Source organism: Danio rerio, chromosome 2, assembly GCF_049306965.1.
Source record: "Danio rerio strain Tuebingen ecotype United States chromosome 2, GRCz12tu, whole genome shotgun sequence".
Classification (NCBI taxonomy): domain Eukaryota; kingdom Metazoa; phylum Chordata; class Actinopteri; order Cypriniformes; family Danionidae; genus Danio; species Danio rerio.
In genome coordinates, this window is record NC_133177.1 from 12,975,819 (window position 1) to 13,000,953 (window position 25,135).

General features: G+C 41.3%; 1 protein-coding gene and 1 long non-coding RNA gene across 6 annotated transcripts in view; one reads left to right on the plus strand and one right to left on the minus strand.

Annotated features, from left to right (window-relative positions):
* dpp6b (dipeptidyl-peptidase 6b) overlaps positions 1-25,135 on the minus strand; it is a 298,152-nt gene that overhangs the window by 138,175 nt on the left and 134,842 nt on the right. The window lies entirely within an intron of this gene.
* Positions 1-25,135, plus strand: part of LOC141377822 (uncharacterized) — a 45,470-nt gene that overhangs the window by 9,855 nt on the left and 10,480 nt on the right. The gene's annotated exons all lie outside the window — the stretch shown is intronic.

Sequence of the window (25,135 nt, forward strand, 5' to 3'; positions counted from 1 at the left end):
CATCCACCTCAAGGTTTGATATGTTGCACATTTAGAGATGCTCTTAAGCATACCTCAGTTGTAACGAATGGTTATTTGAGTTATTGTTGCCTTTCTATCAGCTCGAACCAGTCTGGCCATTTTCCTCTGACCTCAGGCATCAACAAGGCATTAGTGCTCAAAGAACTGCCACTCATTGGATAATTTATAAACCCTAGATATTGTGCATGAAAATCCCAGTAGATCAGCAGTTTCTGAAATACTCAGACTCAAATTCAAAGTCACTTCACTGCAGCCGATTTTCTTGACCATGTTTTTGTGCTTAAATGCATTTAGTTGCTGCTATGTGATTAGCTGATTAGAAATTTGCATTTTATATATATATATATATATATATATATATATATATATATATATATATATATATATATATATATATATATATATATATATATATATATATATATATATATATATATATACAGTTGAAGTCAGAATTATTAGCCCACCTTTGAATTTTTTTCTCTTTTTTTAAATAATTCCCAAATGATGTTTAACAGAGCTAGGACGTTTTCACAGTATGTCTGATAATGTTTTTTTTATTCTGGAGAAAATCTTATTTGTTTTAATTTGACTAGAATAAAGGCAGTTTTAATTTATATATATATATATATATATATATATATATATATATATATATATATATATATATATATATATATATATATATATATATATATATATATATATATGCAGAGATGTGTTCTTATTCATAAGTGAAATAACTGGAAAGTGAAAACCCATACAACATACAGATCCCTCTTTTTACCATTATGTATTATTTGGTAAAGCATATAGCTCATTAGACCTCAATAGTATATCTCATTACACTCAACTGAATTACAGTTTTTAATTTTGTGTCAATTCTTCAGTCATCTCCTATGTATATTACTAACCCTGCATGTGACCTTTAGCATATTTTACAAGGTTGGTGCAATTACACACTTTGATAATCAAAAACTGGTTATCTTTTTTTTTAAGTTAACATTTGCTCCACTGCTCCCCAAGATAAATATTTAACACTTACAGTAAAATAATGGCAATTTTCAAACCACCAAATTGAATTCTGGAAACTCCTGAACAACACAGCGAGGCCAAATTGCTTCCATAAAAAAAATGATTATGTAAATCAGGTGCTTTATTGCTTACTTGGAACAGTGCATTACCACAGCAGCCATTTTCACAAGTCCAGCGGCCCTTTTAAGTCACTGGAAAATCATGAAAGTATTTATCTAGCTAACTTAATTACCTACTATCAAAAAAGATGATCACTTAATAACTGTCTGCCTAGAGTTGATGATGAGATCACTCAGTATTGACATGCAAATGAGAACAGGGCAGTCATTAGCTACGTTTCCATCCACCTAATTTTATTTGAATTTTGGATATGCACATTAAAAAAAATTGTTGATGGAAACACCAAGATGTGCATACATTTAAAACATGTGCATAAAAACATATGGACATAACTGAGTAGAATAAACTTTTTATTTAATAAGAAAAGATCCGCATAAACTGATGGAAACACTTTTATCGAACAAATATAGGAATGATATTTGTATCAACAAATGATATTTGGCGCTGGTTATTCAGGAAGTGACTATTTTGTTCTCTTTGACTAGTTTAATGGAAACACTACTTTATTTGCAGGTCTTTTATGCTATATTCCAGTTTTGTGCAAAAAGTTTTTGGATGGAAACATAGCTATGTTCCAAAGTCGAATCTTTAACCCACTCATAATTTTTTGTTATTTTTTTTGCTAACAACTAAATAAATAGACCTACAAGGATTTCCTGTGACAATAAACGTCATTATGACAAACAGTTAAACTATCACAAGGAGGCTGATACAACGTTAAGCATGTTGCACACCAGAAGCGCCACACAGAGTAATGCATTTCAGAATTCTAAACATAGGTTTCTATCAGGGTACACACACCGGCGCCGCAAGTCTCAGGCAGCCACGACTCAGGACACTGTTCATATTTCTGCCGCGCCACAGAACAGCTTCTGATTAGTTTCATATTAAATAGCATGGGAATGTGCGCGTCTCGTGTGCGATACTTTCAACTGTCATGTGCATACCGTCTTGCGGCTCTGAGTAGCGCATCCGGTGTGTGACGCCCTTTAGAATCCATATGCAAAAGTTTATTCAGGGGCATAGGCAGAGACCTCAACGTGTAAACAGGCAATGAGTCAGCAACATGTGAGCAGTCCAAACCATATGACAAAACCAAGGGGAAATCCAGAAGACGTGGTGATAATGCAGGCAAACATTCAAGGCAACAACAATCAGTCCAACGCAGATTGAAAGGGCAAAGACAGAGAATGTATGCGATAAAAGCTGTTAGGGTCATACACAGAGGTCATGAGAGTCACTTGGAACAACGCTTGGTAAGGCAGGTAAACTGGCAATACTTCGCAAGGAAGCATGGCCTGAGTTCTAACTGATATACAGCACAAATAGGAAGTCAGTAGTCGGGTGAGGGCTCCCTCTGCTGGCGTGGCGTTACATAAACTCAAATACCTACTAAATTGAATTAAGTTTGAATGTTTTAAGTTTACTAAATTAAGTTTGAATGTTTTAAGTTAGACTGCAAATATGCAGTTTATTTTTAAGGAGCCTCAGCTGGGTCAGTAGGCATTTCTGTGCGGAGTTTGCATGTTCTACCCGTGTTCGCGTGGGTTTCCTCCGGGTGCTCCAGTTTCCTTCACAAGTCCAAAGAAATGTGGTACAGGTGAATTGGGTATGTTAAAAATTGATCGTAGTGTATGTGTGTGAATGAGAGTGTATGGATGTTTCCCAGTAATGGGTTGCAACGTGAAGGGCATCCGCTGCATAAAAAAATATGCTGGATAAGTTGGTGGTTCATTCCACTGTGGCGACCCTGATTCATAAAGGGACTAAGCTGAAAAGAAAACGAATGAATGAATGAATGAATGAATGAATGACTTCTTGTTCATCGGCAGTCACTTAGCATCTTATGGCCACAAAGACTACTCTTTTGATAGCTTCTTAGTCAGGAGTACAGCATGATGATGTCTGTGTAGTGTTCTTTTGTGAAATGTAATTTGTTTAGGATATACTGTATCTAAAGGCAATATTTGATCACAATCATTTGATCATTTACTCCAGAGCAAATAGATTTAATGCCGAATGACAAATTGGTCATTATTCAAATGAGTGATTTCGTTAACATCTTTATATTGTTGATTGTTAAATTTTATGTTATAATAAATTACATTTGAAATAAACTGCAGTAATACAGTGCATCTGGAAGTATTCATAGCGCCTCCATTTTTTCACATTTTTAATGTTACAGTCTTATTCCAAAATGAATTAAATAATTTTATTTCCTCAAAATATCACACACAATATCCAATAATGACAATGTGAAAAAAAAATTAATTGTTGCAAATTTATTAAAAATAAAACACTTGAAAAATCACATGTACATAAGTATTCACAGCCTTTGCTGTGAAGCGTTAAATTGAGCTCCGGTACATTCTGTTTTCACTGATCATTCATGAGAAGCAGCTTAATTGGAGTTCATCTGTGGTAAATTCAGTTGATTGGACATGATTTAAAAAGGCATACACCTATCTATATAAGGTCCCAGGGTTGACAGTGCGTGCAAAGCACAAACCAAGCATGAAGGCAAAGGAAATGTCTGTAGACCTTAGAGACAGAATTGTCTCAAGGCACAAGGCTGGGGAAGGTTACAGAAAAAATTCTGCTGAAAGTTACAGTGAGCATGGTGGCCTCCATCATCTGTAAGTGGAGGATCTTTGGGTCACACTTTATTGTGATGGTCCTTTTGTTACATTGCATCTACATGTCAACTAATTCTCATTAGAGTATAAGTAGACTGTTAGGTTGGGGTTAGAGGTGGTATTAGGGTTAGGGTTAGTGTAAGTTGATATGTACTTGCAAAGTTTCTTATAGTCAGTTAAATGTCTATAGAAGGAGCAGAATCAACAAATATTAAGCAGACAGTCTTTCCCAAATTTGAATTTGAATTTGCCAAAAGGCATCTGAAGGACACTCAGACCATAAGAAACAAAATCCTCCGACTAAATTGAACTCTTTGGAGTAAATGCCAGGCGTACTTTGCAGAAAACCAGGCACCCTCAATTACCAGTCTAATACCATCTCTACAGTGAAGCATGGTGGTGACAGCATCATGCTTTGGGAACTAGGGTGACAATTCATGCTCCAGCAGGACAATGACCCAAAGCACACCGAAAAAATATCAATGGAGTGGCTTCACAACAACTTGGTGCCTGTCCTTTAGTAGCTCAGCCAGAGGCTAGACCTAAATCCTATCAAACATTTCTGGAGTGATCTGAAAATGGCTGTACACCGTCACTTTTAATCCAACCTGATAGAGCTTTAGAGGTACTGCAAAGAGGAATGGGCAAAAATTCCCAAAGACATGTGTCCCAAGCTAGTGGCATCATATTTAAAAAGACTTGAGGCTGGACTTGCTGCCAAAGATGCATCAACAAAGTATTGAGCAAACACTGTGAATACTTATGTACATGTGATTTTCAGGGTGTTTTTATTTTAATAAATTTACAACAATTTTTAAAAATTAGGGTTTTGTTTGTAGAATTTTGAGGAAATAAATAAATTTAATCCATTTTGGAATAAGGCTGTAACATAATAAAACATGGAAAAAATAAAGTGCTATGAATACTTTCCGGATGCACAGTACTTAATGGTTGTTGAATTTTTGTTATTTTAATTTGGTCTCATTTGTAAAAACCTAAAGAACTGTGAAGAAAATTTACATAATTTGGGTCTGAAGGGGTTAACTTGGTTGCAAACTAGTGGTTATCAGACACTAGTGTGAACTTTTAAGTCTCAATACCTTTAATGACCTTATAAAGGTCTAGTGCAACTCCCTTCTGGAGAAGAGAATGCATTCAAAATTAATTCTGGAGTTTAATTGCGATCCCATAGAGACAGATATATTTCACTTTATATGCTAAAGTATTCCACTTGATATAGTCAAGGGGGACTCTGACTTTACTCCCAATTATTTCATCTGTGGCAATGACACTGAGCCACTGATGAAAGTTCTCAGGGTAGCTGAAAGTCCTAAGGCTGGTACAATGGGCAGAGGGTGTATTTGCTTAAATGGCTAATATGGTTAGTTGCAAGTTTGACATTACTCAAGTTCAAATAAACATGATCCCAAACGCGGGGTTACATAAAGTTATTCCTACGGCAGCTAAAACAGAAATTACCATTTTGGATCATTAGGTTAAGTTTAGTTTGCTTATTGGCAGGGCCGGAGCAAGCTGAACTACCGCTCTAGGCAGAGGGCGATCATACCGCCCTCAACCCCAATGTGAAAACGAAAGTGACCGGTTATAAAAATGAAGTGAGGTGTCGCGGACCTTTTTCAAGCGCACTATGCGCGGATATAACTGAGGACGCGTAGGTGCTGAGGGAGGGAGGTGTCACGGACACTGCGCTCTCTTTTCTGTCGTCTATGCGCGAATATATCTGAGGACGCAGGTGGTGAGGGAGGTGTCGCGGACATAACTGAGGACGCGGGTGGTAAGGGAGGTGTCGCGGACACCGCCCTCTCTATACTGCCGCCCTAGGCAGCCGCCTAGGTCGCCTCTATGGACGCGCCGGCCCTGCTTATTAGCCTTCAATAATGGCTTTATTGAACTTTGTTTGCTAACCACTAACCACATGACTTACAACTTTCATAGCTTGTTAGCTACACACTAAAACTGTTTCTCACTGTTAAAATATGTATGTTTGAATAAATGTAGCAAGAAATATCACTATCACTATTTAGTATCAATGCATTTCAAGTTAATTTATAGTATATACACTCACCGGCCACTATATTAGGTACACCTGTCCAACTAATTGTTAATGCAAATTTCTAGTCAGCCAATCACACTGCAGCATTTCAATGCATTTAGGCATGTAGACATGGTCAAGATCTGCTGCAGTTCAAACCGAGCATTAGAATGTGGCATGGTTTTTGGTGCCAGATCAGCTGATCTGAGTATTTCAGAAACTGCTTATCTAATGGGATTTCACATACAACCATTTCTAGGGTTTACAGAGAATGGTCCAAAGGAGAGAAAATATGCAGTGAGTGGCAGTTCTGTGGGCACAAATGCTTTGTTGATGCCAAAGGTCATAGGAGAAGGGCCAGACTGGTTCGAACTCATAGAAAGGCAACAATAACTCAAATAACCACTGGTTACAACCGATCTATGCAGAAGAGCATCTCTGAATGCACAACACGTCAGACCTTGAGTCGGATGAGCTACAGCAGCAGAAGACCACACCAGGTGCCACTCCTGTCAGCTAAGAACAGGAAACTGAGAATACAGTTCGCACAGGCTCACTAAAATTGATACAGTAGATGATTGGTAAAATGTTGCCTGGTCTGATGAGTCTCGATTTCTGCTGCGACATTAGGATAGTAGGGTCAGAATTTGGTGCTAACAACATAAAAGCATGGATCCATCCTGCCTTGTATCAATGGTTCAGGGTGGTGTAATGGTGTAGGGCACACTTTGGGCCCATTAGTACTAATTGAGCATTGTTTCAACATCACAGCCTACCATAGTATTGTTGCTAACTATGTCCATCCCTTTATGGCCATAGTGTACCCATCTTCTGATGGCTACTTCCAGCAGGATAATGCTCCTCGTCACAAAGCGCAAATCGTCTCAGAAAGGTTTCTTGATCATGACAAGTTCACTGTACTCAAATGGCCTCCACAGTCACCAGATCTCAATCCAATAGGTCACCTTTGGGATGTGGTGGAACAGGAAATTTGCACCATAGATGTGCAGCCGACAAATCTGCAGCAACTGCATGATGCTATCATGTCAGTATGGACCAAAATCTCTAAGGAATATTTCCAGTACCTTGTTAAATATGCCACAAAGGATTAAGGCAGTTCTGAAAGCAAAACTGGGTCCCACCCGGTACTACTGTAGTAATGTGTACCTATTAAAGTGGCCAGTAAGTGTTTTTTCTATTATCTAGAATTTCTTTTAAGTGTGTGGTTATAGAGACAACATCTAACTGATACAAACTCTGTTTATACCATTGTAAAACTTAAAATGTTGTTTTATATTTGCTTTAAATATTTGCCTGTTGTCTGTTTTAGTGTTTCCCAACCCTGTTCCTGAAGGCCCACCAACAGTATACACTTTCAACCTCTTTCTAATCAAACACACCTGAATCTACTCATCAGAACATAATAGGAGACTCCAAAACCTGAAGTTAATGGGTCACATAAGGAAGACGTCCAAAATATGTACTGTTGTTATGCCTCCAGGAACAGGGTCCATCATCAGGGCTCTTTGAGGAAATAAGGGGAAGGTCAAGATTGGTGCCAGCCAGCTGGAGAGAATCCAGGTATTTTTATGGTTGGGACAGCCATCAGTGCTGTGGTGCAGGCATCTTGCTATAGAAGACTGTTATGTTAGCATTCCTATAATGGCACGTTTTCACTGAGTAAAGTACGGTACGGTTACGGGTCACCTTTATCAGGCTTGTGTTTTCACTGCCACAAGGGTACCAATGGTAACCAAGTAAAGCTGTACGGGTCATTCACATATCATATGAGAAGCTCTTCTCACAAAACAGATGCTTTATACACATAAATACTTGTGTAAATGTTCATTACTAACATTTCTATAAACATAATTTGATTATAACTGCAGATCAATGACAGGACAAAATAGCCTACTGTAATGTCTGCAATTATATAAAATAAATAAATAAATAAATGCTACATATATGAACATATACAGTCCCTTAAAGTCTCCGATATGTTACCAACTACAGAAAAACTTCACACAGCATACATTTAGTCCTTATTTGGGTAGAAAAACAACATGAAACATAAGACACAGTCAGAGCTAACCTCTCATTTGTATCTTTAATCTTCACCAGCACATGTAACCTCTTGTTAGACAGTAAATCCATCATTCCAAGTTCATAATTGTCACCGACTCGGTCCCAGTCATTCCCCTTGCTGGCCAGCAGAGGCCGCCATCCCCGGACTTCTAGCATTACATCATCCATCTAGACGATTGTGCACACACCTGAATTGAATTCCGTTAACGACCCACGCCACCTATATAAGCCACACTCAAACCACAGTCCAGTACGAAGTCTTGTTCAGCCATGGCAAACATTTCTGAATGTTATTCCCTGCCTGATCCTCTGTGCATTACCCCGGACTGTTTCTGACTCTGAGTTGCCTTCTGCCTGCCCTCGACCCTCGCTTGTTACACGGACTCTGGACCACGCTGCCTGCCCTCGACCCACGCTTGTCATAAGGACTCTGAACCACGCCGCCTGCCACTGATCTATGCCTGGTAAATCACTCTGTCTGTCAGCCGCCAGTCACACGATCTTTATTGATTGCTGTTGTGTTCGGACTTTAGTGCATGTTGGATGTTTCGTTTGAACTGTCTAATAAATACTGCAAAATGGATCCCTCCGTGTCAGTCTCCCCGTTACAATAATAGTCCAAAAGGTCATGAGAATAGTAAAAAACGCCAGTTTGTTCATCTTTTTGGATGCTGAAAGAATAATTTGCTCCTTTGTTTTTTCCGGCTTTTTTTTTTTTTTTTTTTTTTTTTTTTGAGCATCAATCTCATGTTTGTCCATTTCTGAAAGGATCAAATGTCAGAAGCACATCAATTACGAACAAATTATATTCAGCTCAAGTAGTTTGTTTTATATATAGACACGTGGTGAGGGATCGCTAGAAAGGCTTTTTCTCTTCGTGGCTGTTCATCAAGACGATGACAAGGTTTGTTTAAGCTCAGGTCGACTATGGCTCGTTAATATATGTATATTGTTATAATGTAATGTCTCGGTTGTGTATTAAATAATGGTGCTTTGTTTTCATTCTCCTGCTTGTAAGCGCTGGTGACGTTTCTCAGTAAACTAATAGCGTTCAGCTGCGCGCCTAGCTCCTCCTTTCGGGACTCTTTTGTCATGCTAGGTACCCAAAAGAGTATGGTATGGTTCATTTTTTTTGGTGCCTTTTTTGAAAGTGGAAATGGGCATAATAGCGTACCAAACCGTACCACTCAGTGGAAATGGGCTATAAGACTGCTTTAAGAATTCAATCAAAGCCTGCCTGATATTAAAGTTTCCATGTTTTTATTCAAGATCTCCTACAATTGGTTTACATGCATGTAAGGTCAAAAATAAATAATTTACTGAGTGCTGGCTCTGTTGATACTATGGTATTATCCATCTATAGAGAAATACCATAGTAACACTTAGTAAATTACATACTTTACATATTATATTGATTTGACTATATATATCAATTCGGGCAAGCATTCAATGATGAACCATTGGAAGAACAAGTTTTTTTTTTTTTTTTAACCCACCCTCCATTGTAAAGCAATGATGAGTATGGGATATAGCCCATAAAAAGTTTTAATTAGTTTTTGGTATACTGAACATTTTTATAAGATCTTATAGCTGTCCTATAGACATGAGTGAGCTCTTTAACTCGCCCTTAATTTGGAATTCAGGCTAAGCTCTTGTAGAACATGAAATATGTTTGTACAAAACTTTCACAAGAAGGCTTTGTTATTGTATGCTTGTGTCTGAAAAATCTGAAATACATTAATATTTTGCTTCACGCTTCTAATGTTGCATCTACAAAAGTGTGTTGCTTTTTATATGTACTGTATTATCCACACCAAACCATAACCTAAACCTAACTAACCATTAACAAAAGCAAACATGACAAAAAACAATCGAGGTTACTAAAGTAACCCTTCGTTCCCCGAGGAGGGGAACGGAAGCACTATAAGTGGATTTGATTGTAAAATCCACGCATTGGGAGGTTCGGTTCAGAAGCTACTCGTCTGAAAGAGTATTGAACGGGCCAATTAAGAATGAATTGGCAGCGCAAGCCTGCGCAGGTGAGCGGCATAAGCAATCAACTGAGTATATAAGCTCACCTGGCGCCAGCAGACGCTATCCTTTTAAGCTGAAGAGACTTTCAACAGCTAAGGGACAGTCATTATGGCGACGGAGTATAGTGCTTCCGTTCCCCTCCTCGGGGAACGAAGGGTTACTTTAGTAACCTCGAACGTTCCCCTTCGGGGGGAACTTCAGCACTATAAGTGGATTTGATTGTAAAATCCACGCATTGGGAGCCCATTGAAAGCGCTATAATAACTGCACCTTACCAACACCCCCGATGAGGAGATAGTCAAGCAAGCGTGACGCACCCACATCATGGGGGGCGCGGTCCTCCAACGTGTCCCTGGCCCTAATTTATCCTACTTCAACAGAAGTTTTACGGATTTATATATATTTTTTGGGAAGTCGTGAGCATCTAGATAATTCTAGGAAAATACGACAGTACGTTGGGAAGCGTGCAATCCCGATAGGGAGGACGCTGCGGAGGCCATCCGTTACCCAAGGGGGGATAGATGGCAGAATTTACATATGGACTAGCCCTAAAAAGGGGGAGTACGCATAGCAAAAGAGTGGTTAGCGGGGAGGGAAGACACGGGTCCGCCCAGGGGGGGGACTTAACCGTGGCGGAATAAGCATATGGGATCGCCTAGTGGGGATCACTCATAGCAGGCACCTTTACCCAAAACGCGGGCTGACCAGCGGGCAGACCTACAACGTAGTGGGCCAGCAAGTGACTCCTCCGCTGAGTCAGTGCTGGGGGCCACGGAGGAATCTGCAGGGCTCACCTGACGGGGAACTTTACTGACAGATAAAAAGGCGCACGTATCTCCGTGTTAGGGAAAATGGCGCAGCAAGCGTGTTTCAACACCCTACCGAATTGTTTCCTCAATCACCAAGGGTTACCTAATACCCTTGAGGAAAACCGGCTCCACTCGCAGATTGTAAAACCTTGCAAATGTGTTGGGTGTCACCCAGCCCGCAGCTCTACAGATGTCTGTTAGAGGGGCGCCGCGTGCGCGCGCTCGAGAGGATGCGAAGCTCCGAGTGGAGTGCGCACGCGCTCTCGGGGGACGCGGCTCATCTCGGCTCTGATAGTGAAAGAAAGGCATCCACAATCTAGTGGGAACTTATTTCGGTACGGCACTTCCCTGCTGCCGACCGCTATAACAGACGAAGAGCTGCTCAGATGATCTAAACTCTGAGTGCGGTCCGGATAATACGCAAAACGCGAACTGGACAATAAGAAGGGCTGGGTCTGCCTCCTCCGAGGGCAGCGCTTGCAGGCTCACTACCTCGTATTAAAACGGAGTGGTAGGAACCTTGGGCACATATCGCGGGCGGGGTCTCAGGACGTGAGAGAAGCCAGCCCAATTACAGGCACGAGTCACTGACCGAAAAATGCCTCCGGGTCCCCGACCCTCTAATCGATATCAACGCGACCAGCAGAGCTGTCTTCAGGGACAGAAAGATACTGAGTCGAGGATCGAAGGGATCTGACGCGGCTTGTGTAGCGAGGGCGAGATCCTAAGAGGGCATGAGAGGGGGCGGGGTGGATTAATTCGCTTAACGCCCCTGAGGAACCGGATGATGAGGTTATGCGTTCCCACGGTGCTGCCAGCCACCGCGTTATGAGAGCGGAGATGGCAGCCACGTAACCTTGAGTGTGGAGGGCGACAGCCTGCTCTCCAACTTCTCTCGGCGTAAAGAAAGCACAACGCTGATCTGGCAAATTACGGGGGTCTTCTCAGCGAGAGACACACCATTCAGTGAATAGACTCCACGTCAGGGCATAGGCGCGCTCGGGGAGGGGGCTCTAGCCCGAGTGACGGTATTAGCCACCGCAATCGGAGGTTACCTAAGTCTTCCTCGCGTCTAAAATCTCTTCAAAGATCGGCGAGGAAGCCAGGTGGTGCCCTGTCCCTGAGAGAGTAGGTGCTCTCTCGAAGGGACTGCCAGGGGAGGGCTATCGCGAGGGAGAGCTCTGACATCCAGGTCCGGTTGAGCCAGAGGGGCGCAACCAGCAACCTGTTCCTCGTCCTCCCTGACCTTGCACAGTAACTGCGCGAGCAGGCTCACTGGGGGAAACGCGTATTTGCGCGTGCCCCGAGGCCAGCTGTAAGCCAGTGCATCCGTGCCGAGAGCACTCGGTCAGGGAAAGAACAACTGGCAATGAGCGATCTCGGGGGAAGCAACAGATCGATCTGGGCTTCCCCGAATCGCGCCCATATCAGCTGAACAGACTCGGGGTGGAGTCTCCATTCTCCAGGACGCAAGGCTGCCGTGAGAGCGCATCGGCTGCACGGTTGAGCTTGCCTGAATATGAATGGCGTGCAGCGATTTCAGCCGCGGATGACTCCAGAGGAGCAGACGGCGGGCAAGCTGAGACATGCGGCGAGAGCGCATACCCCCTATACGGCTGATATACGCCACCGCCGCCGTACTGTCCGTCCTGACCAGCACGTGTTGCCGCTCCAGCACCGGAAAAAACGGTGGAGAGCGAGGAACACTGCCAACAGCTCCAGGCGATATGCCAATGCAACTGGGTACCTTTCCACAGGTCCGCAGCCGCATGCCCGCAACGCACAGCCCCCCAGCCCGTGTTGGAAGTGTCTGCTGAAACGACAACAAGACTGGACGCCTGTTCTAGAGACACCCAGGCCTGTAGGAACGAGGGGTCGCTCCAAGGGCTGAGGGCGCGGCGACACAGCGCAGTAACAGAGACTCGGTGTGCGCGCGCGTGCCATGCGCGTCTGGGGACTCGATCGTGAAGCCAGTGCTGAAGTGGTCTCATATAGAATAATCCGAGCGGCATGAAGCGGCTGCGGATGCCATATGCCCCAGGAGCCTCTGAAATAGTTTCAGTGGGACCACTATTTTACTGTCGAGCTCTCTCAGACAGTACAGCATCAGCTGAGCGCGCTCTCCGGAGAGGCGCGCTGCCATGGTGACCGAGTCCAGCTCCAGCCCGAGAGAAGAGATCCTCTGCACGGGGGCGAGTTTGCTCTTTTCTCGGTTGACCTGAAACCCCCACAGGTGGAAGTGCCAGAGCACTTTGTCTCTGTGCATAATCAACTCTGTGCATAATCAAAAGAGAGGGCAAAATTCAGCCAGTCGTAAAGAAATTGAGTATGCAGATGCCCGCGAGCCGAAGGGGCGCTGAGGCACCCTCCGCGGGCTTGGTGAGGACCCGCGGAGACAGAGAGACCCCGAAGGGGAGGGCTTTGTATTGCCAAGCTCGACCTTTAAACGCAACCGCAGAAACTGTCGGTGGCGAGGAAGAGTGGAGACATGGAAATACGCGTCCATCAGGTCTAATGCTGCAGACCAACCCAGAGGACGAACGCACCGGAGGATGCGCTTCTGCGTGAGCATTCTAAACGGCAGCTTGAGCAGGCAGCGGTTCAAACCGCGCAGATCTAGGATTGGCCGTGACCCACCGCTCTTTTTGGGCACGATGAAGCGTGGGCTGTAAAACCCGCACTCCATCTCGGCTGGAGGGAGCGGCTCGATTGCATCCTTCGCCAGGAGGACAGCAATCTCCTCTCGCAAGACAGGGGCGGACAGGGGGCTGACCCTGGTGAATACACACCCGTGACTTGGGGGGCCGTTTCGCGAACTGAATCGCATAGCCGAGTCTGATTGTGCGTATGAGCCACCGCGAAAAGCTGGCCCGCGCTAACCAGGCAGGCAGAGCTCTCGCTAATGGACTCATCGCTACAATCGCTGACGTACCAGCAGTGGGGCAGCGTGGAGTGGGTGTGCTGATCCGGGAAGCTCGCGGGTCCCACGGAAAAGCTGGAGGTGAGATATTTGCTCTCACTCCAAACCCGAGCTCCGGAGGGGAGGCTCGAGGGGTGGGAGAAAGGAGACGTCCTCCCAGCGCTCGTGAGCCACTGGCGAAACGCACCGAATCTGCAAGCTAGAAAGCATAGCGTCCCAGACTGGCAGATTTCGGGCTGTCACATCTGGGGAAGTAAAAAGTGCCCTTTCATAATGTTTTCATGGCAGTAAAAAGTGCCGTTGGAAATGGGGCCCCGCCCTCCAGCGGGGAAAGAGCAAGTTCCCTCTTCTCCAGATGGCCTGTCCCAGGGGCGCTTCGCGGTCCGTTGCCAGACTTAGCGGCGTTCTGGGCAGGGGGGCTGCCTGCTTCCGAGGTGCCCGACGTGCTCGCTTCGCCGGAGGCGTGTGCGGGGGCGGAGCAGCTCTCGTAGGCGGGCGCCTTCGGCGAGGAGCAGGTATGAATGGCACGGCGGGCGGAGCGGGCTACGGACCGCCGATAAGACATCACCCACCAACTGCTCTCTCACCGCCTTGAATTCCTGGGTGAATTCACAGACAGTGTCGCCGAACCTGGCTGGGGATATGGGGAAGTCAAGAAAGCGGACTTTGTCGACTTTGCGCATATCAGCCAGGGGTGGCGCTCCTGGACCACTAATGTGGACATCGTCCTCCCCAACGCACACGCAGCGGACTCAGTAGTCCGAAGAGCTAAGTCGGCGGCGGTGCGAAGCTTGTAAGCCTGGGTTGGACCCACCCTCGTGCAGCTCGGCCAGCGCCTGCGCTTGGTAGCGCTGGTAGGTGGCTATCGCATGCAAGGCGGAAGCAGCCTGGCCCGCAGCTATGTAAGCTCTAGCTCCGAGGGAGGTAGATAACTTACAGGCTTTGGATGGGAGACGAGGCGGACCCCGCCAAGAAGAGGCGCCGCGCGGATTTACCGCCATCGCGCACTCAACCTGAGGAATCGCCACATACCCCCTGGCTGTTTCACCATCAAGAGTGGTTAGGGTGGAGGAACACGCAGCACGAGCAGAAAAAAAGTGCTTTACAAGACCGCGTGAGCCTACTGTGCACCTCCGGGAAGAAGGGAACGCCCCTCTAGTCGGTCCGGCCGCGGAGCTGGGGGATAAACCATCTCCAACCCACGGCCGAAGCAGCCCGGGAAAGCACGGCTAACATGTCCGTTTCAGGATCCGCAGTGACAGCGCTCACCAGCCCGAAGGGGGCGAGCGGGTCTGGATCATCATCGGACAATGAAAGCCCACCCTCCGATGCCGCGGTGGACATCTGGTCTCCGGTGTCATCGGGCGTAAGGGCTACCATCTGTTAGACGGATCGCTTCCCCCGCCCGAAGCTTGGATGGAGCGCTTAGAGGAGCGGGAGGTCCGCGGGCCCGTGGGCGACGGATTATCTCTCGCTGAAACCCTCAGATCTGCCCGAGTGCCCGCTGCAGAGCAGGGGACAACTGGGGTGGTTCGCCCTTTTGCAAAGGCTAACCGCAATCTTGCGCAACAGTCATGGCATCGCAATGACGACATGAACTGCCCGCGAGCAGCGCATTAACATGCTGGACCCCCAGACATGTAACGCAGTGCCTGCGCCCATCATCCGAGGACAGGAAACCACCGCATCCAGAAACGCACAGTCGGAGCGCCGTCCTGATAAGGACGTGCTGCACGACTGTGTTGCTCTTTCTGTGAAGTTTGCAACTTTATACGCACCGCTCTGGAGGACCGGACCCAAAGAACGCCAGGCAAGGGAGAAACCCAGCTCGACCGTCTGCCACTGCGTGTACACACTCTGGACCGGGAGAATGCTCTCGTTCGCTCAGAATCGCTGGTCACAGCAGGAGGAACCCTCATCGACTCGATCAGAAAGTCTCTGAAGCGAAAAGGATAGCGTCTGCTGGCGCCAGGTGAGCTTATTTACTCAGTTGATTGCTTATGCCGCTCACCTGCGCAGGCTTGCGCTGCCAATTCATTCTTAATTGGCCCGTTCAATACTCTTTCAGACGAGTAGCTTCTGAACCGAACCTCCCAATGCGTGGATTTTACAATCAAATCCACTTATAGTGCTGAAGTTCCCCCCGAAGGGGAACCCAACTTACTGAAACATCCATACCTTTTTACAGTCTTTACATGGCTTTTTGTCACATTGTATTTGACCATATGTATTCCCAAGTGCTCTGCATCACACGTATGACATTACTGCATGTACTGACTACATCAGAAAAAATGTCCATTTAGAGACAAATATATGACACTTGTTTGTTTACAAATCTTGCTTGATGTATAGTTTTTCATTTTGCTGTTTTTTTTATATTGCATTGTGCACAAAATGGCACAAAAAGGGATACGCTCCTCTCACCACAGTTTGTGAGGAAAAGGATGATCATTGTTGGCATTTTTTGCCTTCTGGTGTTCATTTAACCTAGAAACCGCATTGAAATATGTGTAAGTACATTTCTGTGATTTCACAGAAACGTAGCCAGAATAACACACCAAGAATGAGCCTAAATTGTAGCTTTTCATAAATAGATGCAAGAGTTTGTATGTATTCACAAGCATTTTAAATATAGGAACCAAAAGGTAAGTATGTACATGAGATCATTTCCCAGGTGTAATAGTTTTGTATTTGTTCACATTAATTATATAGGGGTAAGAAGATTTATATACAATTTCTAAAGGAAACATAAAGTTCCATAAGCAGGTTGTTGATGAACTAATGGGAGATGTGCCAGCAGGGCTGTGAGGTCTGAAAATCAGATCCTCGTAGGCCAAAACATGGCTGAAAGAGAGGCCTTGGAGGACACTACAGCCATAGTGGAATGGGCAGAAATGGGTGCTGGCTGTCCACTGACCTGATAAGCAGTTTAAATAGTCAAAACTATCCAGTTGATTATAGTCTGCTTATTTGCACCCCCTTTTTGTGGTAACAGGCCTCAGACTTACTGATTAAGCACATACCTCCTGTCCAATAATGAAATGTGATTTTCATTTTTGTGAACTTGTTTTAACTAATTTTAAATGCTGTGTGATTTATTTTTTTCCATATGAAATAAAGTCTTATTATTAAAACTTTTGCTACTAATTTATTTATTTTTTATGTGGTGTCACAGCATGGTTTCTGCTACATTCATTCTGCCATGGTGGGGACCCACACAAACACTCATCCTGCCACGGCTACATTACAGCTTCTCATTCAAAACCTTCAGTCATTGTTGTGGTTGTTTTTTTAATAGCAGGTTATAATTGCACCAACTAGTATTAAAAGGTAAGTGAATTATAACATTGCAAAATTTTGTTATTATAGTGGTTTTGTGCATTATTTGTTTAACTCTTTAAGGTCAAATGCTGACTGAAAGGTGCATGATGTTTGAGGCCAGCAACCTTTCAGTTAAGATGAAAAGTTTCTATAATTCTACTTTATTTATAGATAAAGGTCTGAGGCTCTGCATACAAAGACTTTATCTTGCTGGAGTTTATAACCATTTCACTTTACTTCAGGACACATTAATACCGCTCTGTGGGTCTTTTGGAGACATTCATAAATATTCTAATATTCCAAATCTAACTGCAAATCAAATAAATGTTGTAGACATACTTGTTACATAAACGCATTTCAGCAGCGTTTAGTTGAGAGTGCACAAGAAGATCTGCACTTTGAGGGGGCGTGCAAGAAGTTTTGTGCACGAGCAGAAGAAATCTATCATAATTTCATTATATCCTAAATGCATTTAGACTTTGAAAAGTATATTTTCATAATGATATACAATACTTGTAGCAAGTAAAAATAAATAAATAAAATATTTAATAAAATAATAATAAGATTAATTCTTGCTAGTTGCAACACTTGTTTCTCTATGACAATTCCCTTGAGATCTTATCACTTCTAGACACCTTTGTCTAGAATCCTTGGATGTCAGTATGTAGGTTCTAAATAGTGTACAAAAGATTTAATTGACCAACAAAGTTGACACTGTCATTCATGCTGGAGCTCTCTCTCTCTCCACAGGGCATCTATGTCCTGAAAAGTAGTCATTCAGATTGAGATTGGGTGATGAACCTGTAAGCACTGCCTTTTGGAGGAGACAGACCCAGCCCTAGCACATCTGTGTCCTGATTCCTCTTTGTGCATTTATATAGAATTGCACACAGAACAATAGGAGTTCCAAACAGCTCTTTGTCTGTATTTTGGAAGTGTGTAGTCCGAACAGAGGCTGTCCAACTGGATATTTGATGCCATAACCACAGCGCACCAGTCGCAAGGTGAGCAATGCTTTTTGAGGGTGAGAGCTCATTCATCAGGGTGTCTTGGCACTTCTTGAGCGTTACCTCGCTAACTGTCACGATCACCAGTGGTGTTATCAATGCTGGAGATTTATTCCAGTATTCCTACAGAACTACAACTCCCAGAGGTCCTTGCACTCAGCACTTCCTGCGACAGCTGACAACAACCTGGACATAAATGCGTAACCACAGCTGTAGTTCATTACCAATGATTACATTGACTATATATACACCCCATTCATAGAGCTGAGTCTTGTTTTGTGTTTAATTCCTGTAACTTTACAAAGCGTTGCCAAGTGTTCTCGTGTTTCCTGATCATCACCTTGTTTAGTTTTTCTTTTTCCTGCCTGCCGTCTATACTGACCATTTGTTGGTTATTTGACTACACTTCTGGATAACCTCTATGATCCTGTTTGCACCTGTTGACTATTGCCTGCCTGATGATTCCTAATAAAATTGCATGTGGATCCTCAATTCTGTTGTCCAGCATTTCTTTGTTGCACTAACAGATATCTGTACAGCTGTAGGCTGCACAACAGCTAACTTGGTTATGAGATTCTACAATCTCTGAGTGCAGAGGCTTTCCTCCCAGTTGCTGTGTAGGTTCAATGTCAACAATTGCTGTGGCAAACCCTAGCAAGTTCCTTTAAAATCCCCAACACCCAGCTCTGTGGAGCAGTTGGTCGAGTTGAGATAAACATTATTTTCCTTACCAAAAAAATTGTCTTGGCCTCAAACAGCACATTTGTCTACATACTGTATACCAAAAAAAGACAACACAAAACATTTACCAATAACAGTGGGTGACATTTAAAAGACCCATCAAGGTAGTTTACCATTTAAAATGCCAATGGATACAAAGAAACTACAATATATCACTTCTTCTATGGAACTTCATTCATTGGAAATAAAATTGGCTGAATGTCCTTCGGATCAGAAATGATTTCCCAACATACTGTCATAATAAAAGTCTAGTTTAGGTACCAACCTGAACTAAATCTTACAAAACTAAAATGCTCAAATCTGTAATTCTACGGCCACTGGGGATGCTGGATGGTTACGCCTTTGGTGGTGCTTGTATGTGCCTGCTGAATTCTTGGCAACATCACATGAATTGCATATTAGTCAAGCATGAATTATATATATGATATATAAATATAGATGGCTGTGCACAACTACACATTAAACATTAACCATTATAGAATGTTTGTCAGCTTTTTTTTTTTTTTTTGTGGTGGTGGTTGATTTGAAAATGTTGAATCAGCGTTTGTCAGAGTTGAATCCAACAACTCTCACTGGCCATTTAGCACAATAGTAAGTGCATGAGAAGACGCTCTATTTTAACAATCTAAGCGCAATGTCTAAAGTGGATGGCACAAAAACACTAAGGGCGTGTTTGAATCCACATTTGCTATTTTAAGGACAGAAAAGAAAAACGCTGCCTTGGCGTATAATTTTAGAGGGCTGTGCTTAGTCTTTTAATGAGTTATGGGTGTGTTTTGAGCATAACGCACATTAAACCAATTAGAGTCTTATCTCACATTCCCTTTAGGAGTTTCTATTTACATGCCAGACCTTGTAAGTGGAAAAACTAAATGCTTCACTAGTGAGAAAACAGTTAAAAACCATCTACAGAACTCTTTCTGTTATGATTATCAATGAGCTAGATTGCTAACGGACTTCAAATCCACCATTATAAGCACTACAAGTTCCAGTCATGCACCGCTCACACACACCTGTTCATCATTCTATAGATTACACACACTCATGGCTGGGAGTTGATCATGAACTGATTACCAGGACTATTTATACACAGACAAACACTGCAGTGTTGAGTCTTGTTATACTGAATTGTCAATATTATGATGCATTTTTTCTTGTCGGTTTTAACTCTCACACTGTTTTGTTTGTTTTAATAATAATAATTATTAAAAAATAATTATAAAATGTAAGGAAAAATGTTTATTCTTGTCTGCTGCCTGCCTTCTGACCACTAGCCTGTTACTTGTTTATGACTCTGGGTTATCTGCATATACCCGTTTGCCCCTGTGTTGACTGTTGCCTGTCTGACCATTCTGTTTAATAAACCTGTGTTTGGATCTGCACTCCTTTGTTAGCGTCCACTTCACATTACAGAAGACTCAGCCACTACTGTGTGAATCTGTGCTGCCTTAAAGTCCATGCAATCACTTCTGAACAGCTTCAGCTGTGTGTGTTAGCAATCAGCGGACAACCAGAACAGGTGTGAGTGTGTGGTGCATGACTAGATCTGTAGTCCATGTAACTATGGATTTGTAGTTCTTTGGCAATCTGTGTTTTACTAGCAATCTGCAAAGATTAGATCGCTGCTGGTGATTGTAACACTTTCATTTGACCTTAATTGTCCTTTCAACAGTGGATTAGGGAAATGGTGGTGGACATACTTTACTCAAGACAACTATTTCATATTTAGTTTTGTAATATAATTTTTTAAAACTATTTCTAAACTCAGTTCTAATCTCCAGCAAACTAATAAATTAACAATTATACTGAAGTGTTGTCAAAAAACTGAGCAATGTCCAAACACACTTCCTATTACTATCCCTTATTTGGTAATTTGGTAATTAATAACTTCTCCAAACCCAACAGGTGGACAAATATAAACAAAATATAATTAAATATAAATATTAAGAATGATATAGCCCAAAGACTTTGGGAACCATGTGTGCTTATTAATAGTACGTATAGTACTATTAATAGTAAAATTTTATAGATTCCACTGTTAATAGCCTGTCAAAATCAATAAATGCCAAATACATACAAATTGTAAGTAACAGCTTGGGTACTAATGTCTGGATTCTATTGGTTAAAAGCTTTACCAATACTAAAATATAGAATAATAAAACAGAAGCCAGACAAAACTGCTGCTCCGAATGAATAAAGTTGTTACCATAAGGTAAGAACATAAAGGTTATTACATATTGACCTACACGCATTTACGGAAATAGCAAACAATTTCAGAGGTGAAATGACTGACAATGCATGTCATGTTTTACTGTTAAGTAGTTTGTGCATTAAGGGAAAGCACAGGCCTCTCAGCATATTGCAGTAAGTGTGTTTCTGTAGCCCATTATTCTGAGTGGCTAAAAGCTAAATGGATCCTCTGATGCATTAAAATTGTTGACTCGCTGATACTTACAATACGCTGCATGTAATTCATTGTGTTGATAAGTGTTATGTTACATTGCAACACCATGACATTGCCATGTGTTAATTTTGACTAGTATAACAGCAAGATCATTATATGTTTAGGCATAGTGCTTTTTACAATATATAACAACAAAAAAGGTTTGAGCAGAGTATATCTACAGTCATCCTGTTGCTAATTTTAAAATGAAAAAAAAAAAAAACCACACACACACAAACAATAAGGAACATCAACCAATCAAATCTAAGATTATTACAACTGGTTGTTACAGGAGCATGAGACTTTTTTTCAGATCTGCTTCCCTGAAATCTGCACCCACTTCGAATGTTATCGCTCAATTGAATGGGTGTTATCAGTGGTTGTCAGTGACAGATATGGGCCGGTAGGGGCCTTCTGGACCTACTAGTAGGCTCAGAAGGCTGTTATCATTCATTCACATGGTTAATCAGCTATATCAATAGAGAAGATTTCAGATCTAGATTAGTTTTTACATTACTATGATGGTTGTGTTTAGGGTTGGGGAGGGGTAAAATACAATTAAGCTATACTAATTAAGAAAACTCCTAATTCAGGTCTGTTTTACTTTACTGTAAGGGATTTAGGGTTGGGGTAGGGGTAGACATTAGCCCCTTTCACATAGTGATACCGGTAAATATCCAAAAACAATTCAGGAACGACTTTATCGATAAATTAAAAAAGCGTTGTTTACACAGAAAAGGACATTCCCGAATTTTTCTGGAAAAGACCATTCACACATTCATTCCAAAATACCGGTAAATGTTGACATTTTTAACCAGAAATAACCTCTAAATGGCTGCGCTTGTATTTTAAACATATTTATTTTAGAATGCAGCTGCTTTGCCTCAGAGACACCCAAAGGCAAAAGCGCGAACCGTAGCTAAATGTTAACACATTTAACTACATCACAAGTTCTGTGGATGGATAAGTATTGTGATCAACTTTGATGAAAACATGGAGGAAAACGTTCACATGTCGAGATGTATATGATATATGTGTGTGCAGGCGCTTATCGGCTCCTTCACATGCACACACGTCAAGCAATTGAAGCAGAGCTTGAATGTAAACAAACAGCGGCTTATCATAAGCATGTTATCCATGATTTTTTTTTTTTTTACACATTTTGCATTAATAATGAACATAGAAATGTTATCTAACTAACAACTAGCAGCTAAATTTGTCAGGAAAATTATTCAAAGGCTTTTATTTTTATAAACAGCACAGATGTGAATGAGTCTGAATGTTCTGATTGGCTGGAGTAGGCGTCTCACCTCAGCACATTCTAAGCGTGAATACGCTCTTTCCGGCAATTTTCTTTCTGCGTTCACACAGAACAGCATTACAAGTCATGTTACAACTTCTCTTTCCTAAAAATTGGTGGAAAGAATTTATCGGTATTTTCAAAAAGTGCCTGTTCATACATAACCCTTTCCAGAAAATTGACGGTAATTTTCAGGAAAGGTCAGTATGGGTTAAAGGGGCTATTAATACAATTAATATGGAATGTAATAAATAATACAAATAATTCTCGTTAACTTCCAGCCACAACCATATGTGATCTATGGCTAATAAACCATGTGGATGGATGATAACAGCCTTCTGAGCCTACCAGTAGGCTCAGAAGGCCCCTCTAGCCCATATCTATCATTGATAATGGCCATTAAATCGAGTGATTGCATTTGAATCAGCTGAAATATCAAAACAAACAATATTAGTACTATGCTAGTATTTAACATATTTTAATATTTGTCATAAGGATGCCATAGCTTTTTAGTAATGGATGTTCACAAAAACATCCATGTTCTCTCAAATATAGTCCTAATAATAAGTAAACAACATATTCAAGAAACAAATTGCACAAAAATTCAAAACCTATGTTCTGACAAGAATAATATTTTATGTAGGATGTTTGGCTAATTTTACTGAAATATTTACAACATAAAAAATATTATGACAATATATTAGGATAATAAGTTAACTCTTTATTTTCGATGGTCCATTTGAGTATTGGTAGACTGTCTTCTTAATATCTGTTGACGCTGCTTCTTTAACAGACATTTAACTGACTATAAGAAGCTTTGCAAGTACATGTCAAGTTACACTAACCCCAACCTTAAGCCCAACTCTAACCCCAATCTAACTGTCTACTTATAATCTAATGAGAATTAGCTGGCATGTACAGTTGAAATCAGAATTATTCGCCCTCTGTTTATTTTTTCCCCAATTTCTGTTTAACGAAGAGAAGATTTATTAAAGACATTTCTAAACATAATAGTTTTAATAACTCATTTCTAATAACTGATTTATTTTATCTTTGTCAAAATGACAGTAAATAATATTGCACTAGATATTTTTCAAGACACTTCTGCACAGCTTAAAGTGATATTTAAAGGCTTAATTAGGTTAGTCAGGAGAGTTTTTGTATAACGATGGTTTGTTCTGTAGACTATCGATACAAAAAATAGCTTAAAGGGGCTAATAATTTTGACCTTAAAATAGTTTTAAAAAATAAAAACTGCTTTTAATCTAGCCAAAATAAAACAAATAAGACTTTCTCCAGAAGAAAAAAATATTATTAGACATACTGTGAAAATGCCCTTGCTCTGTAAAACATAATTTGGGAAAAATTGAACAAAGAAAAAAAAAATCAAAAGGGGTTTAATAATTCAGATTTTAACTGTAGAACCAATGTAACCTAAATTCAACAAACTGACTATCAAAATAAAGTATGACCAAAAATAATGACAGACTGCTTTATTTCTTTCTTGTTTGTGATTTACATTGGTGATGAATATTGCAGCTCTGGTCAAAAAGATTGATTACGACAACCGTACAGGAATATTCATGTCCTCAATTTTAGAAAATAAATAAATAAATAAAATCATGTATCTAATTATATATATTTAATGTTGCATTTAAGCTTAGTTTCTTGATTAATGCATGCCCAACTAACTCATTCATTATTTTTAAAGTAATATTTATCTTAGGTGTTAGTATACATGATTAATCATGCACTGTTCATATCAAAACTGCAGTTTATTATGAAATAGCAAAATGTCAAGTCAGAATTATTAGCCCCCTTTGATTTTTTCTTTTTTTTATATTTCCCAAATGATATTTAAAAAAGCAAGAACATTTTCAAACTATGTCTGATAAAATTTTATTTTTCTTCTGGAGAAAGTCTTATTTTTTTTTTTTTTCATCTAGAATAAAAGCAGTTTTTAGGTCAAAATTATTAGCCCCTTTAAGCTATATATTCTTTTGATAGTCTACAGAACAAATCATCATTATACAATAACTTGCCTAATTTCCCTAACCTGTCTAGTTAACCTAATTAACCTAGTTAAGCCTTTAAATTTCACTTTAAGCAGTACAGAAGTGTTTTAAAAAACATCTAGGAAAATATTATTTACTGTCATCATGGCAAAAATAAAATAATTCCATTATTAGAAATGAGTTATTAAAACTGTTATGTAGAAATGTGTTAAAATAATCTTCTCTCCGTTAAACATAAATTGGAGAAAAAACAAACAAACAGGGAGGCTAATAATTTAGGGGGCTAATAATTCTGAGTTCAACTGTATATTCAAAAAGGCGGCAACAGAAAAGCTCCAAAAATGCCAATTTATTAAATTACAAAGGCTGATACAAGGCGTGTAACGTTTCAAGCACACAGCTTTTCATTAGCCATTATTAAATAGCAACAAATATTGCTGATTAAAACTACATGATTGATTTGAAATATAGTGAAAGAGTATAAAATTACAACTAAATGATTTGTGTAGGAACACAAGTGAGCTACAGTACAGTTCTATGCCAGTAGTTAATATGTTATTGTAAGTTTGCCTGCTATTACTGTTCTACTCGGTTT